Below are 14,975 nucleotides of genomic sequence, written 5' to 3'. Positions count from 1 at the left end.
ACATGTCTTAAAATTGAACCGAAATAGTCAAATAATCAAATCAGCATTAATTCCTCAAAATAAGGTCACTACAGTTTGACCACCTGTTGGTTTTTCTCCTCAGTTGACCTCTAGAGGGCGATATTTCACCATTTTGTAACTTGAGCGCCAGAACTATACAAATTGCTGTCAATTAAATTGAGTTTATTTTACAAATAGATATTATTATTATTATTAATTATCATCATCATTATTATTATTATTATTATTATTATTACAATTATTGCTCTACAAGTTCAATTTAAAATTCTGAATGATTAATAACAATACATATTTTTGAATGAACGGCGGCTCAAATGGCATCTTTTACAAACAACAAGCTACGTTGTTGCAAAGGTTCTGTTTTCTTCAGTCATATCGAGGAGCCGCGCTACTGGATGGTAAAAATCATCCAATCACAAAGAGAACGTTCTTATCAAGCCCGCCTCGAACACATTTCAACCAATGAAAGCGCAAAGTGGGCGGCATCTGAAAGGAAAACCCGTCACAGCGCAGATCTCAGATCAGCTCTCTGAGGAGGCTTATCCCCGGCCCAACATTGCGTTCAAATATGCGAACCGCTTCCAAGTCAGCGCGTTGGCGACAACACTTTCTCTGCCGTGGGACAGTAGGAACCGTCGAGGCGTAACATTTTAAAAGATTTTTGTCCGTGGTAGGCCGAACCGGGGATAAAATAATGGAGTGCAGAGAAACAACCCGAGACTTTAAAAGTGGGGAATGAAAAAAGAGAACGCTACGATTTTCGAAGGAAGCTCTGGAGTTGCAATACTGTGAAGAAGAAACCATTCAGCTGCGATACAAGTGAGTGGCTCACATGTTTATTGTTTTTTACTTCTGAACTTATAATTGCAGTTGTCAGGACAGTGAAAGCAACAGACTTTTCCTGTCGTTAGAAAAAAATGAAAGTTAGCCAACGTTAAAGTTTTTGAATGTGAAACACTGACTACGGCTCAATAATGACGTATGTGATTTTATTTGAGTGCTTGTGTGATGCGGAGGCTAAAATAATAGCATTTTATTCACTACGAGGTGACCAAATACAGAACTTCTACTGCGTATAACACTTGGCTATGTGCAACAAGCACATATTTTGTTTTTCCACACAAAATATGTATTTGTTTTTCTTTATGAATTTAAACTACATTCTAAAAAAAACAAAAAAAAAAAACATACGACACAGGGATACTATCGTATAAAACACGTAATGTTAGTTTCCCCATGACACAGCGCTCCACTTCCACTCCCACACCCTTAGCGCGCAGTTCCTCCACTCCAGGAAGTGCATCGGGAGGGAAAACAGAGCCGTGGTGCCCTGTAGTGCCAAGTGTGGTGACACGGAGCTTGTCACTGGCTGACGACAACAAGCCTCTGACCGGCCTTCCTCCTATAGGACACTCACTTGGTCAACTCCCACCGCACCCAGCTACTTCTTCAAAAAGTTTCTTTGTTTTTGCTTGTTTTATGACACACACACACACGTGTGTTTAGGATAGCGGCATTCTCATTCTGCATCTGTTCACCTGAAGACAACACATTTCAGCAGCGTCCTTGTTCCACCACACCTGATTCGAATGGGGAAATTGCCTTGTCAGCCTGATTCTCCAGAGGCCAGGTGTGTTCAGTGTTGTAATCAAGTCGACATGTCTTGCATGAAACGGGGCGTTGCAGATCGATAAACGTACCATTTGTCATTATAAAAATAATGCAATCCAAGTGCACTATCTGTATTCAAACCCGAGTTGATGGTTAACCTTGTGCTGTGACTGCTGGTCCTTTGAAGTGTGTTTCCATCAGCTTTAGACATCCAGACACCAACATTTCAGGAAGGAGCGTGTATGTGAGCATACGTTTTCCAATATTTCCACAGATTCTAAATTGGTTTTAGATCCAGGCTTTGACTGGGCCATTCAAACACAGGAATATAATTTCAACTAAACCACGTAACTATATTTTCATGGTTTCCGACTGTTGTCTTTTGCAGCCTCTAACGGGTTTAATTCCAGGTTTTGTCATGTATTTAGCTACAACCTTATTCCTACTCACTCTAACCGGCTTCCCTGTCTTTGCAAAAGAAACACGTCCCCAAAAGTGTGGTGCTGTTACTACAAAGTTGCATGGTGGGAATGGTTTTCTCAAGGTGACAATGTTAGTTTAGAGTTTGAATGTAGACCAAAATGTTGTTTTGTGGCCCCATATGACCAGAGCACCATCTTTCCCATGTTTGCTCTGTCCACAAAATGAGTGGACAGAGCAAAGCTTGTGACAAGCTTCAAACGTGAGTTCTGGTCTGGATAGGAGTTCAACAATGCATTCTTCTATAAAAGAGAGGGTTGTGGAATGTATCATTAAAGGTTTTCCTGTTGACACATTCTTTTACCTGAATGGATTTCTGTTGCCCGTCTTAGCTGCTTCTCTAATTGGCAGGTTTATCAGTTTACGTTGACGGTCATAACTTGGGAGGTCTGCAATTATTCCATATGCTTAATGTTTGCAGATGGTGGACTAAACCTCTCCACAACTTTCGACCATGTCCGCTGTGCTCCTTGGTCATCATAATTCTGTTTATTCTCTAACAAACCTTAGGAATGGATTTTATTTAGGGCTATCTAAGCATAGCATTTAGCGTACACTACAAACGCATGCCAAAGTTTTCATGTTTTTATTTAAGCAATTAAAACCCAATATTTTCTATGCACTACTTTGTCTCAGACTCTCACACAAAACATGTAGTCATTTGTGGTTGTAATGCAAGGGAATGTGGAAAAGTTCAAAGGATGTGAACACTTTTCTACAGTAGTGGGAACAACTCTGTGTTGCTGTGACTGTAGATGATAACAAGAATACCTTGTTTCCACTGGTCCGGTCGGTGCAGTGCGCTGTTTGTCTGTTTCCATTGTAAAAGTGGTCCATACAACCGACCCGTTCGGCACCATTTCTGGGCCCCGTTAAGCTGTAGGTCCATGGGTCAATGGTACCGTTAGGGTGGCGCTACTGGCGTCACACAATACAGTCCATTGACTAGAGCACAAGAAATACCCGTGTGCCACATGTTTCATTGCATTTTTCATTGTTAGGTGTTTGGTGGCACACCTGCTTGCCCACTGAGAGTCCAAATGGTGGTGAAATGCTCTCATGAATACGCCAGTCCATACTGAATCACACTAACCAATGCCATTCCACTCAATGGAAATGAGGCACCAGACCCTTATTTCAAACAAATATCTACACTGGTTGGTAAGAATGTCAGAAAGAAGAAGTATTTTCAGAAGTAGGAAAAATGTTTTTAAAAGCTAAGTTGTACTGGATATATTGTTTTCTTGTCAGGTATGGTGTCCCAACAGCTCTGATTATATTTTTCAGTAAAGTAATTCCTAGGTGTCTTGGTACCTTGTTGGTGATTGTAAATACAGAGATAGAGTCCTGTCATGTATGTTTGAAAGCCTCTAAGGAAAAGAATGTGGAAGCCTTCATGTTTTAGCTGCTGTTCTGCTCTGACTGGGAGTAACCCAGATCTTCCTCTGGATCTTGACTAGAGAAAGGTGGGAGGCCTTTAGTCTGCATTCCAAGAGGGTAGAGAGAGTCTCCCAGGAGACTTTGATTGTAAGTACTTAAGTCAAGTTCATTCCTTGGGTCTGTCGGTGTAGTAAACACCCCAGCATCCTGGCATGGCTGTGATGATTTCATTAATCCTTTCACTTAATGAACAAGTTCACTAATGGCTGAGGGTGTTGAGCTGCAAAGGTTTACTGCCTAGAAATCAGCTTGCTGACTCTGACCTCTGTCTCAGCCTATGGCAAGAAAACACACACTTATCTGTTGGATGTTTTTTTTTGTTTTGTTCTCAGAGCACACAGTCCTAGAATATGTTGGGATAGGCAGGAGTCAGGATGGTTTGTGGCCCTGAAAAAACCCAGAGTAGGACAATGTACTCCTGCCTGTTGTCTGAACAGCTGAACAAGTGTCTGAGCTTCGGTCCTGCATAGCTTTCATTCCCAGAATTTGGTTCCAGGTTTGGACAGTCATTGCTTAGTGAAATAGGAGGTGTGTGAACTCAAAATTCTATCGCTGCAAGGATTAAGTTCACCCAGGCAACCTGCTGATGGAGTCAAATGCCTCCTGTCATTGCTACGTCCACGGTTATGTTGATGAGAATAATCTGAGCACCCCTGCTGCAAAACTCATGGCAAGGGAATAAAGCTAAAAGCGGGCCTCCATAACTGCTTGTCAGCTGGAAAGCTATTTTCCTGGAGCTCAAGGGTGGGTGGGATTCAGTGCTATAAGACACCTAATCCGAGTATTAGTTTGGATCACTATCGGCTCACTACGAATCATGAGAAACTACCTTTGTCTGAAGAAAGAGGTTGATACGTTACACTTTAGAAGACTTTTATTCCATTTAAAGATTAATTTGTTTTACCAGAACCTTCTAATAAATTAAATTTCGATGTTAAATAATGTCATGAGAAGTAGGTAAAAGCTTCTCTGATCTGCTGTCACTCTGGTGAAATGAAACCATTTCTATAAGTTATGTTGCTGTCTCTTTGTGAGTCTTTAAGAGCTTTTCCAGCACCAGTGTGTGAGGGGTGTCTCTGAGATCTTAGTGAATTTTACTACTAGCCACGGCTAAACATGGCATCACATGAAATATGAATACCAGGAAGCTGCCACAGAAGTTTATATAAAGTCTTAAATGAGACGCATGAAAACTTGTACTCTACATTCACTTGACTGAAGCCCTGACTGTTGTTTTCTGGGACTGAACTAGCAAACTGTTTTGGTCTCTGTGAGTGATAAGTTTATGAAGGCAAACTTTCAATGAGTCTAAGCTATGTTATTCAAGTCTGGTGCCAGAACAGTTTGGTTACTGGTATCTAGGTATACCAAGGTGTTCATAGTTATGTTTTTGTGCACTGCTAAAGTTTTTATTGTACTTGCAGCTTAAAATCCTTTTGATGAGATGACTGGAGATTGCAGAGTAAAGTAAGACTCCTGTGTCCTTCGGCCACTCGTTGCACACGAGCCAGCTGAGAGGACACTGCTGGACTGTTCCTTTCCTCACAAATACAATACAATTTTAGGTGGACTGGTGGTGGGACTTAATTCATATTTTTAATCGAGTTAATTACAGAGTCTGTACTCTCACATTTTAATCACTAACTGTATCAACACTGTAAGCCTTTTTCATTTCAAAAACTTTTTTTCTGCAAAATTGGTAAATTGTCATATTAGCTCACCAACAAAGATCTATTGTTTTTCATCTGTTATTTAGGTTATTCAACCATCAGATTGGATAAAAGTGCTCTTATACACCTTGTCATCTTTTAACTATTTCAGGAACCCCTGATCATTCATGGAACTTCTTTGAAAAAATAGTTTTTTAGAAATGTGGACGGTGACATTAGCATTTCGGACGTCTGTGCTTGCTGCAACATGTTTAGGACTGAGATAATATTTCAGCCTTGAATAGCTTTATGATGGGCTAACTCCTCTTTGCACAACTTGCACACAGTAGTCTTTAGTTCCGTCAGAGCGTTTTTTGAAGCGAAAATTTACCCCAACTGTAAAACAAGACAAGTGGCTTTGTTCTCAATATCCGTTGTTTGCAGATGTTGCTTGTGCATCAGATTTATGGGTGCACCAGAAACACACAAATATGAAGGTTTAAAACAGAACTTTTGTATTGTAAAAAAATTGTTTAAAGTTTTTTCTGACCTATTAAAATGTATGTAATTAACAGAAATAATGTGTCAAGGTCCCGGCCCATTTCTGGTTGTGGGAAACATGGATAGTCATTATGAAACTAAAGAAATGCCACTCACTGTTTTAAAGCTACTGTTTGCCAGCTATGCAGCCGACTGCAGACTCTTGTCTACTATGTAGCTAAAGCAATTAACAAGCCCAAATCAACTTGTCATACTTGTTAGTCTATAAAGGAAAAAAAAAAAAAACAGAAAAAGATGCAATATTCTGCATCATAAGCATTTAGAACCGTTATTCAATTAAAATTTTCCATTTAGCTTGGTTGTTGTAGTTCAGTAGAATGAACTTAATCACGTCAGTCCAACTGTGTTGGGTTAAGTCAGTTTCTCTGTTAATCTGTTGTTTTCCCCCCTTTTCATTGGCCTTTCCAATCCATTTATTTATCTATTCATCACACTAACCATTCATAATAACCATTATTCCCTATTGCTGCTAATCTCTGAGTCGACAGGAGACTTGGGAGCCTTCTGCTGCTCTGTGGATTCCAGATGGAGATTAAAATGATGAGCTTGTAAGGGTCTCTGTAAAGGTCACGGTTGAGGGTGACGGGCATCAGCAGTAGTGATGTTGTGTTGTTTTTGCCCCGGCCCACCCTGCAGAGGTGTAGGGTTGCTCCCAGGTTGACCCTAGCCTCGCAGTGCTGCGGTGGAATGAGCCCACCCAGCAGATGCTGGCTATCAGACACCAACTTTGGCAGCGTAGCAAAGTCCGGCTCGTATACATGAAACTGCTGCGCTCACTGTTAAGATATGCCGGCCTCCTGACTCACAGTAGGCTGTGTTTTCATGGAGAACGCCGTGGGACCGAATGAATGGCAGCAGCATGAATATAAGTGCTTGTTGTGGGGTGACCAGTCAGGCACCAAACCCTTGGAGAGAAGATTAGGCTATAATGTGTTACTGTGCTGGTCCTGACACGAATGTTCTCAAAGCGTGCTGTTCTTGTCTTGACAAAGGTTCATTACTGCTTTTAACGCATGCAAAGTTAAGATGTGAAATGGGCCAGTAATGTCATATATTTCTTTACTTTTCTATAGAACCTCATTTGTTTTTAATTTCAAAATGAATAGCGTTGCTGAAAGAAACAGGAATTAGTTTCTTCAAATTAAAAAAACACCCAAATGCCCAACACAGCCTTCAACATAGTTTCCTAGGATTTCATCAATCTTTGAAGACTGTCAGTATGTATCAAATTTGTCAATAGACTACTACGTAGTTTTCATGGCTAACATCAAGCTTGTTTGTAAAATGCTGATTAATGCTTTTAGATCATGGCTCCTGGATGTTTCCAGTATGGCAGCGCTGTGAATAATTCAACATACTTGGGGCAAATGGAGTCAAAATAGCTCCAAAGTGTGTCCATGTTTGTTGCTCACTCCAGTAATCACATCTGCTAATTAGTACGTTTGCAAAAATAACGGAAGTAGAACTGGGAGGTTTGGAAGATTTCCATTGTGACGATTTTGGTAAAGTTAAAGCTGCCAGTCAGAATTATTTCTCTTCCAGGCATACAATCAAATAGTGCTGTAAATCTTTATTTTTAGTCTTTTCACTGTGAGTGGTTATATCAAGTTGTCTGTGTGTGTGTCATGGTATTTGAATGTGAAATAAACTAAACCCATTTTAGCAAGGTTAACATTGCTAACTGTGAACACAAGGTAATCATTAGTGGATACAGAAAGGCTGCCAACCTCTCCAAATCTAGTATTTATTCAACAGACAAATGTAAAGACTGTAAAAGAATAAAAGAGAGCTGACATGACGTAATACCATGAGCCATCTTGCTATCTGTTGAGGTCTTCTACAGAGCATTTCCGTCCTTCCTCAGTTCAAAAAAATATCCTCAGGTTGGGTAAAAATGATATCCTTTGCCAGGTGACTCCTTTTCATGCCCACAAGTCAGGTACAAAATGACCAAATCAACAAACCTACTACCCTTGTTCAAAACAGTCAAAATGACCAGCACCTATTTAAGTCTAGCACTCTGCTGTAGCTTCCTGAATAAACAGCCAACATGCATCTATGACATTTTCATTTTTAAAAGGCTTCTTACAATTTGTATATTTTGTCTGACTTCATTTTAAAACACCATGATGATACTAAAGGAGTACTGTGTATGCTGCGAGCCATGCAGACTCCGCGCACACTCTCTATATGGTTGAGATTTCATAGTCAAGCGTACCAATCGCATACATTTTCCTCAAAATCCAAACCAAATTGATATCGCAGTATTTGATGATCTAGTTGGGTGTCTGTCCCTGTTTCTTCTCCACCAGAGCAACCAATAAACGAACACCTGTTAGTGTGGCACAAAGTAGCAGCATGGCTGTTGTGCGCCCTTATGACTGCTTGTACCCATTCTCAATATTATTGCATACAAAGCAGTTCGATGCGACATCGAGTACATGCAAACAGTTGTAGAAATGTATTTTTGGGGGTTACATGTCCGGAGAATGTCCACTTTGAGTACATCCTCTGGATGAATTATGACCAAATATGTGGAGGATGTTAAAACGACCAACTTCAAGTGATTTTCCAGTATTAAAAACTTCCACACCACACCAAAGAGGGTTGTTGTCTGTGCAGCCTCGTAGCAGGTTTGTTTGATCCATTAGAAATAGATCTGGTTTTGGAGTTTCTGACCAGCCAGTCACTGGTGAGACCCACTCAAGCTGAAAATGGTCAATTCTGGACACCAACCATCTTTTTGGTGCATATGTGAAGGTTGAAAAATTAAAGTTGAGGACCAAAATATCTCTTTTTATTCCATACACCTGACTTAATTTCTTATTGTTTGCATCATCTGTGGATCTATTTGGGGTTCTTGTCCTGTCAGTGATTAGCATATAGCTCTCCATTAATGGTCCAGCAGGTTACAGAATCTTTTAGCTTGTGTTGACATTCAGAGTACTTCTCCGCTACCTGACCCATGTTTTCCATCCTTGCCTTGATCTTTATAGCTGACAGCAATTTGAACACAAGATCCAGACTGTAATTTATGAAAGGGTAATTTAAGCTGACTTGTGATTTATTGACAGATTTGTGCCAACACCATCTGCCTTTTGCATGTGACTGAGCGCTGCAAATGATAGAGGTCACAATATTTTCCTGACACGTTCTTGTGCTGAGGTTTTGAACAATTTTTTGTCCTTTTCCAATTCAGACTCTTGTTACTTTTCTCATCACTCTGCTGCGTTCCCACTTTGACCAGCATCCGTCAGCTTCACTCCCTTTCATTCCATGACTTCCTTTGGCTTTGGATATGTTTCTGTTTTTTGAGGAAAAAAATATTTACAACACAAAACCAATGCTTTCAGGAGATTTTGCTTGTAACTTGGTAATGTACCATGGATATGTTCTCAATAGACCCATTCTTGTGAAATTAATCATTTGATGTTTCAGTTTGGCACATTAGACCAAGGAGGATTTGCCCTTTTCTTATTAGTTGGTAAGGAGTGTTTTTACACAACATTCCAGTTTTTTTTAAGAGCAAGTTCTGTGTCAATGTGGGACTTCCTGCTTGTTGCTATGCCTCCGGTCACCACCTCATTCCTCCACAGCCACACAGGCTGCATGTTCATCTGTCTTTCTCAACCCCTTCATTTGACTGTCCACTTGCTTATGAAATATGAAAATCTTTTTTGGTGGTTGAAAAGAGGCCTGCGTTTGGATGTGAATACATGCTTTTGCCGTTTGGTGCTAAAAGCAAGTTGTTGAGCATGCATGAATATGCTTGGATATTGATCTGCCTGCCTGGCATCCATTCATCTTTAGATCACCAGATAAAGCTGTGCATGTATTCCCTTGTTGCTGCTGAGTGAAATTAGGGCAACTGGGGAACAAATACCACTTTAAAAATGCTGTCTTGTTTCATTTATGGCTAAGTTCCTCCAAACAGTGGAAAACTGGGGTTTACATTTTTTTAGTAAAACACCTTCATTTTTTTTCTTTATCAATACAAACAATACTTCCTTTGTCAACCAGGTAGTTTTGCTAGGCTATGCTAACCTGGTTTTCCAGCTTGGCACCAAAGTTTGCCTTCGTACAGTGAAGACATATAACCAACACGTGTGCTCGGCATATTTGGAACCCAACTTTGCCACAGATGTAATTTGGCATTTGCCCTATAGTTGAAAGGCATTCTAAAATTCAAAACAGCTGTAATCTCCTGCATATTTTAGGGTGTGACGGACATCTGTGGCGTAGTCACCCGTAGCTCACCACTAATTGCCAAGTAACCTTATGTTGGTGCCTCTTAAGCTCGGGTCAGATTAAAGTGTTTTATTTTTAACTTGCTTGGCTTTGTCGGTCCTTGATAACATAAGGCAGATGGCGCTCATGCAGAGATCTACTGTGCTCCATTGAGAGGTGGTTAGAACCACTTTAGATTTGAATAGAGTTTGAATAGATGTGCAGGGTGGAGTTGGGGCTGAGTTTGAAGGTTCAGTGGGTCACACGGTTTCTTTAGTGGCTCGTTGTTCAATACAGTGAGGAGAGTGAAGAGCTGCTGCTTTAACATGGTGTTATGTTGCAACCACACAGAATATAGAGCCATACAACTTCAGTTATTACTGAAGACTACCCCTAACATTAAGGTGTGATTTCTTTTTATGAATTAAATGAGATTATTGCTGCTGTATATTTATTAAAAACAAAGTTTAGTTTCTTAGCTTTCCTGTTTCAGTGTTGGCAATCAGAATGTTTCTGTTTTTCTATGTCCCCAGTTTCCTCTCCGTTTCCGGGGTCATCAGAACTAGAAAAGGAAAAAAAAAACAACCCTCAAAACAAATCAGTTCTTTCTTTGTGCGTTTTGAAGTCGTTCTCATGCTAATCGGACTGACCATCAGCAGCTTCTCATTCAGAGAAAGACGGATACAAAGGGAAGTGACTGAGATGGACCGCGGTGAAGGGAGGAGATTAAGGGGGGTTGCATGGAGGATGACTGGACCGTTTGGCATTCGGTGAACAGAGAAGTATTGTGTGCCAAAAGGTTATGAAAAAACAGAGTGATTTTATATACATGTATAATTTTTTATTTTTTTTTACAGAATGAAAATAACGTAAACATTCTTGGATATTAGGGTTACATTACTGAACATAGATCTGGAAAATCCTTCCTTGCTTATATGGTGCTGTGAACTTGTAAAGGATATTCACAATATCTGTTAAAGTTTCTAACTTGTTGACCTTCTTTTTTAAAATTAAGATGCAAAATACCAAGTAGTGTAATGGAAAGTCTGACAGAATGCTGCTGTTCACGCCTGAGTGTATTTGCTTACTTAGCATTTCTTTAGTTTCCTCTATGTTTTCATTCACATGGATGGTAGCAGTTTGTACTGTACTGCAAGTTGCTTCACTATTTTATTTTATTTTTTCCATCAGTTCCTCATTTAATCGTAACTGCTATGCTTGAGCAGTGGTGCCTGATAAGGCTTGAAAAATGATTTACCTTTCTCTGCTGACTTGGAGAACTGCAAGTGTTTATAGGGGGTCATAAAGTTCTAGAGCTCTGAGAATTTTTGTGAGTTGCTTTGTGTGTCGATTCCCAAAATAATTATTTAGCCAACGTTGGTGTGTATTCAGTCATCACAGAGCATTCACTGGTCACCAGGCAGCATTTTTTTCCATCATCATATTCCCTCTCTGAGTAAAGATAGTAGCCAGGTACTCCTCCACTAATCCCTGCAGTTATCAGGGGATTTTTAATGTGAAGCTGAGGTCATTTCCAAGAATCATCTCTTGGAATTTTCAAAATATTTCTATGTTTTGCAGGAAAGTCTACTCCCATTTTCACTCCAAGCTGTTGGAACTTTGGATTGAAGTTGTGTTTTTGTCGGGGTTTTGTTCTTCATAAAGTTGGAAAGTTTCCTGATCTTTGAATTCCAGTCTGATTTTTAAATGGCTTTAGTTCTTTATTACCATGGAAAGTTAATCAACCTGGCAGTTCCAGTCAGATTTGTGCAGTCGCTTATTTCACAACATGTCTAAATGTGGTTTGAAAATCCTAGTCTTCTGTGGTCAAGTCATAAGATGGCACAACAGCAAGGCTCAGTTTTAAAGGTGACTGATTACGTATTCTTGAACAGGTTAGGATATGTCTATGGGCGATACAAAAAATTGTTCATTACATTTTTTGCACAAAATCATTCTTGGATAATTCGATTTCAGTCTGCTCAGTTCTACCTACTTTGAGCTCCTTTCAGAATGAACTGTTTTAGAGCCTCTTGTCACTTTAAATTCAAATAAACTGCTGCAGCCCACACTCCCCCAACTCAACTCAGAATGGCTACAAACAGATGTGCAATTACCAGCTGACCAAATGTACTGAAGCTCTGCTTAGGTTGATTGCTAATGGGCAATGCGTTGCTGGGGTTGCTAGGTAACAGGCTTTGCTTCATTGGGGTCGCTGGATGAAGGGCAGTACCTTCTGATTTGTGATGTTGCGTTCAAAAGGTAATTGAAAATTTCCAGACACAAAAAAAACATTAACTAAGTGTGTAGACAGTTGACAGCGCAAGTCTCGGCAAGACTTGCGCTGTCATTTAGATTTCAGCTAAATCAGAGCATCTGCTGATTTAGTGCCATTTAATAGCATTCCTTAATGCAAAATCAAGCATGAAGCATCAGTCAGTGTTGCATCACATCCTCAAATGTTCAAATACAGTTTCTAAGCCCAACATGAATAGTTCTACTGTAGATAGGAGAAAGAGGAGAAAACATAAAACAGATGAAAGGTAAGGCTAAATCATCAGACCTCCCCATTGATTTTCTTTGAGACTAAAACAAGAGATTGCTTTATACTTTATAATCCATTGTTAGTACTTATTTGAATAGAATCGCTTGAAGTTTAGGGCTGTACACTTGAATCAAAACCAGCTCTGGATGAGTTCTTGCTTGCAGTATTTGGGCAGACTGAGACTCTGCTTAAATTCAGAATGAGAATAAGAACCAGAGGTATTAGTGGAGATTTTAGTTAAGGTGATACTTCCTCCAGCTGGGAATTCCAGCAATAACATTAACTTCTTGCCATAAACCAACTGGGTGTTGTTGTTTCTTTTAAGCACTTGTGTTTTCTATTTTTTATTTTTTAGAAGCAGCAGAAACTCAAATGGAAGTACAATAAATATGCAAAATTTAAATTTTAAGTCATGTCAGTACAATAATCTGTAATATTTCACAGAACTTATTGGGGGAGGGGGGCAAGGAGAGGATTAACCAGAGAAGCAGCTTAGGGTCCCGTTGTAACTCTGGAAGGGCTGCAGAGATTCACTGCTCAGGTGGAGGAATCTGGTAAAAAGACAACAGCAAGAAGCAAACCAAAACTGAAGGTTTGATTTGAATTTAGCCCCAAGTCATCCAGAGAAATAATTTGGTAATAGAAATCTTAATATAACCAATCATCCTGAACACACTTTGGTAAAACATAGAGGTGGCAGCATCATGTTCTGTGGTTGTTTGTCTTTACTAGAGAGAAGATAGCTGTTCAGAATATGCTTTCCCCCACTCCCCACTCTTGTTCTTATTCTTTTCCCTTTGTCTGAGTGTCTTGTAACCCACCGGACTCAGATTTCAGGGACGAAGCAGCAGGGTGACGTGAGCCAAGCCGTGGTAGTAGAACGAGATACCGTTTTGCTCTAGTGGAGGAGGAAGTGCTGGCCGCATGTCACCGTGTGTGTGGAATGCACAGAAGAGCAGAGACGAGGGCACTACAGAGTGAACGAAGGAGGCAGGGACGGTTCGCACAGCGGTCTCTCTGTGCGATTACGGAGGTGCCGACAGGTGCTGCTCAGCTTCTCAGAGAGGCTGTTGTAGACAAATGGGGATTATTATTGACCTGAAAATGTCTCACAGTTCATGAAACTCTCCACCGTGGTAGACCTGACAAAGCAGGGAACAAATAACTGAAAGAAACGGTAACTAATTACTTCAACAACAGGAAAGCTGAATGGAAGGTCTGAATAGCCAAGCAGATTTACCGACATTGTTGACTCTGCAGTAGAGCTCCATAATGACACTTTTCAGCACTTTGATAACAGTTACCTACTGAAAGGCTGGTATTTAAATGGGGTGTGTTAAATTTAGAGTTCAGGGCACCGCTCTTAATACTCAATTGAGGCATTGTTCTTCCCTCTTCATGCCTCCTTCCCCTCCTTCCTAGCAACCTATGCCAAGTGAGGTACCAGGAAATGGGGCTACACCCAACCATGTTTCCAGACAACGGTCCAATATGTTCACACGTTGCCTTACACGGCGAAGGAATGCGTTAATTAGTCGATCTAACTAAGAGTAGGAAAAGTAACCCAGCTAACAGGCTTTCCCATGTGATCCACTTACTCTTTAACCCTTCCTCAGGTGTGTTTAACCTGCACAAATTCCCAGCTGGAGGAAGCGTCACTTTAACTAAAATCTCCACTAATACCTCTAGTTCTCATTCTCTTTCTAAATTTAAGCAGAGTCTCAGTCTGCCCAATTACTGCAGGCAAGAACTCATCCAGAGCTGGGTTTGATTTCAGTGTACAGCCCTAAACTTCAAGTGAATCTGTTAAAATAAGAACTAACAATGGATTATGAAGCAATCTCTGTTTTTTGTCTCAAAGAAAATCAATAGAGAGCTTGGTGATGTAGAGATGCATATCCATCTTACCTTTCATCATTTTATTCTTTGCCTTAAGTTTTTTTTCATCTTTCTTTTGTCTTAAGTACTTTGGATGTTGGATTTAGAAAACGCATATGAACATTTGAGGTTGTGATGCAACACTGACTGATGCTTCATGTTTGATCTTGCGTTAAGGAATGATATTAAATGGCACTAAATACAGCAGATGCTCTGATTTAGCCGAAATAGAGTCTTGCTCAGACTTGCATTGTCAGCTATCCACACACTTAGTTTATTACTTATCTAAGAATGTTCAGTCACATGGGAACTGACACATCGCACTTAATCCCAACATCATTTCATCTTTTAGCTTCCACCCTGTTACCAGACTCTGAACCGCCTGAAGCTCTAACCAGGCCAAAGCCTCCCTGCAGAGTCCTGATCATTGCTCATTACAGGGCATATTTACATTTCTTTTTAGTTTATGTTGCTACGAGGGGTGATCAAATGAAATGCATTAATTGCAGATGTATTTAAAATTAATGCTAGCACTGTAATGTTAAGTCTGCTGGGTTTTAGCT

General features: G+C 40.2%; 1 protein-coding gene across 4 annotated transcripts in view; it reads left to right on the top strand.

Annotated features, from left to right (window-relative positions):
* Positions 1-551: 551 nt before the first annotated feature.
* Positions 552-14,975, top strand: part of mpp7a (MAGUK p55 scaffold protein 7a) — an 82,524-nt gene continuing 68,100 nt past the window's right edge. For 2 of the 4 annotated variants that reach the window (XM_028005184.1, XM_028005182.1), the window contains exon 1: positions 552-840. The gene's annotated coding sequence lies outside the window, so the exon portion shown is untranslated. The remainder of the gene's footprint in view (positions 841-14,975) is intronic. The other 2 variants (XM_028005186.1, XM_028005185.1) reach the window with 1 other exon arrangement.

Source organism: Xiphophorus couchianus, chromosome 21, assembly GCF_001444195.1.
Source record: "Xiphophorus couchianus chromosome 21, X_couchianus-1.0, whole genome shotgun sequence".
NCBI classification, from domain to species: Eukaryota; Metazoa; Chordata; class Actinopteri; order Cyprinodontiformes; family Poeciliidae; genus Xiphophorus; species Xiphophorus couchianus.
This window is presented reverse-complemented; position numbering and strand designations above follow the sequence as displayed.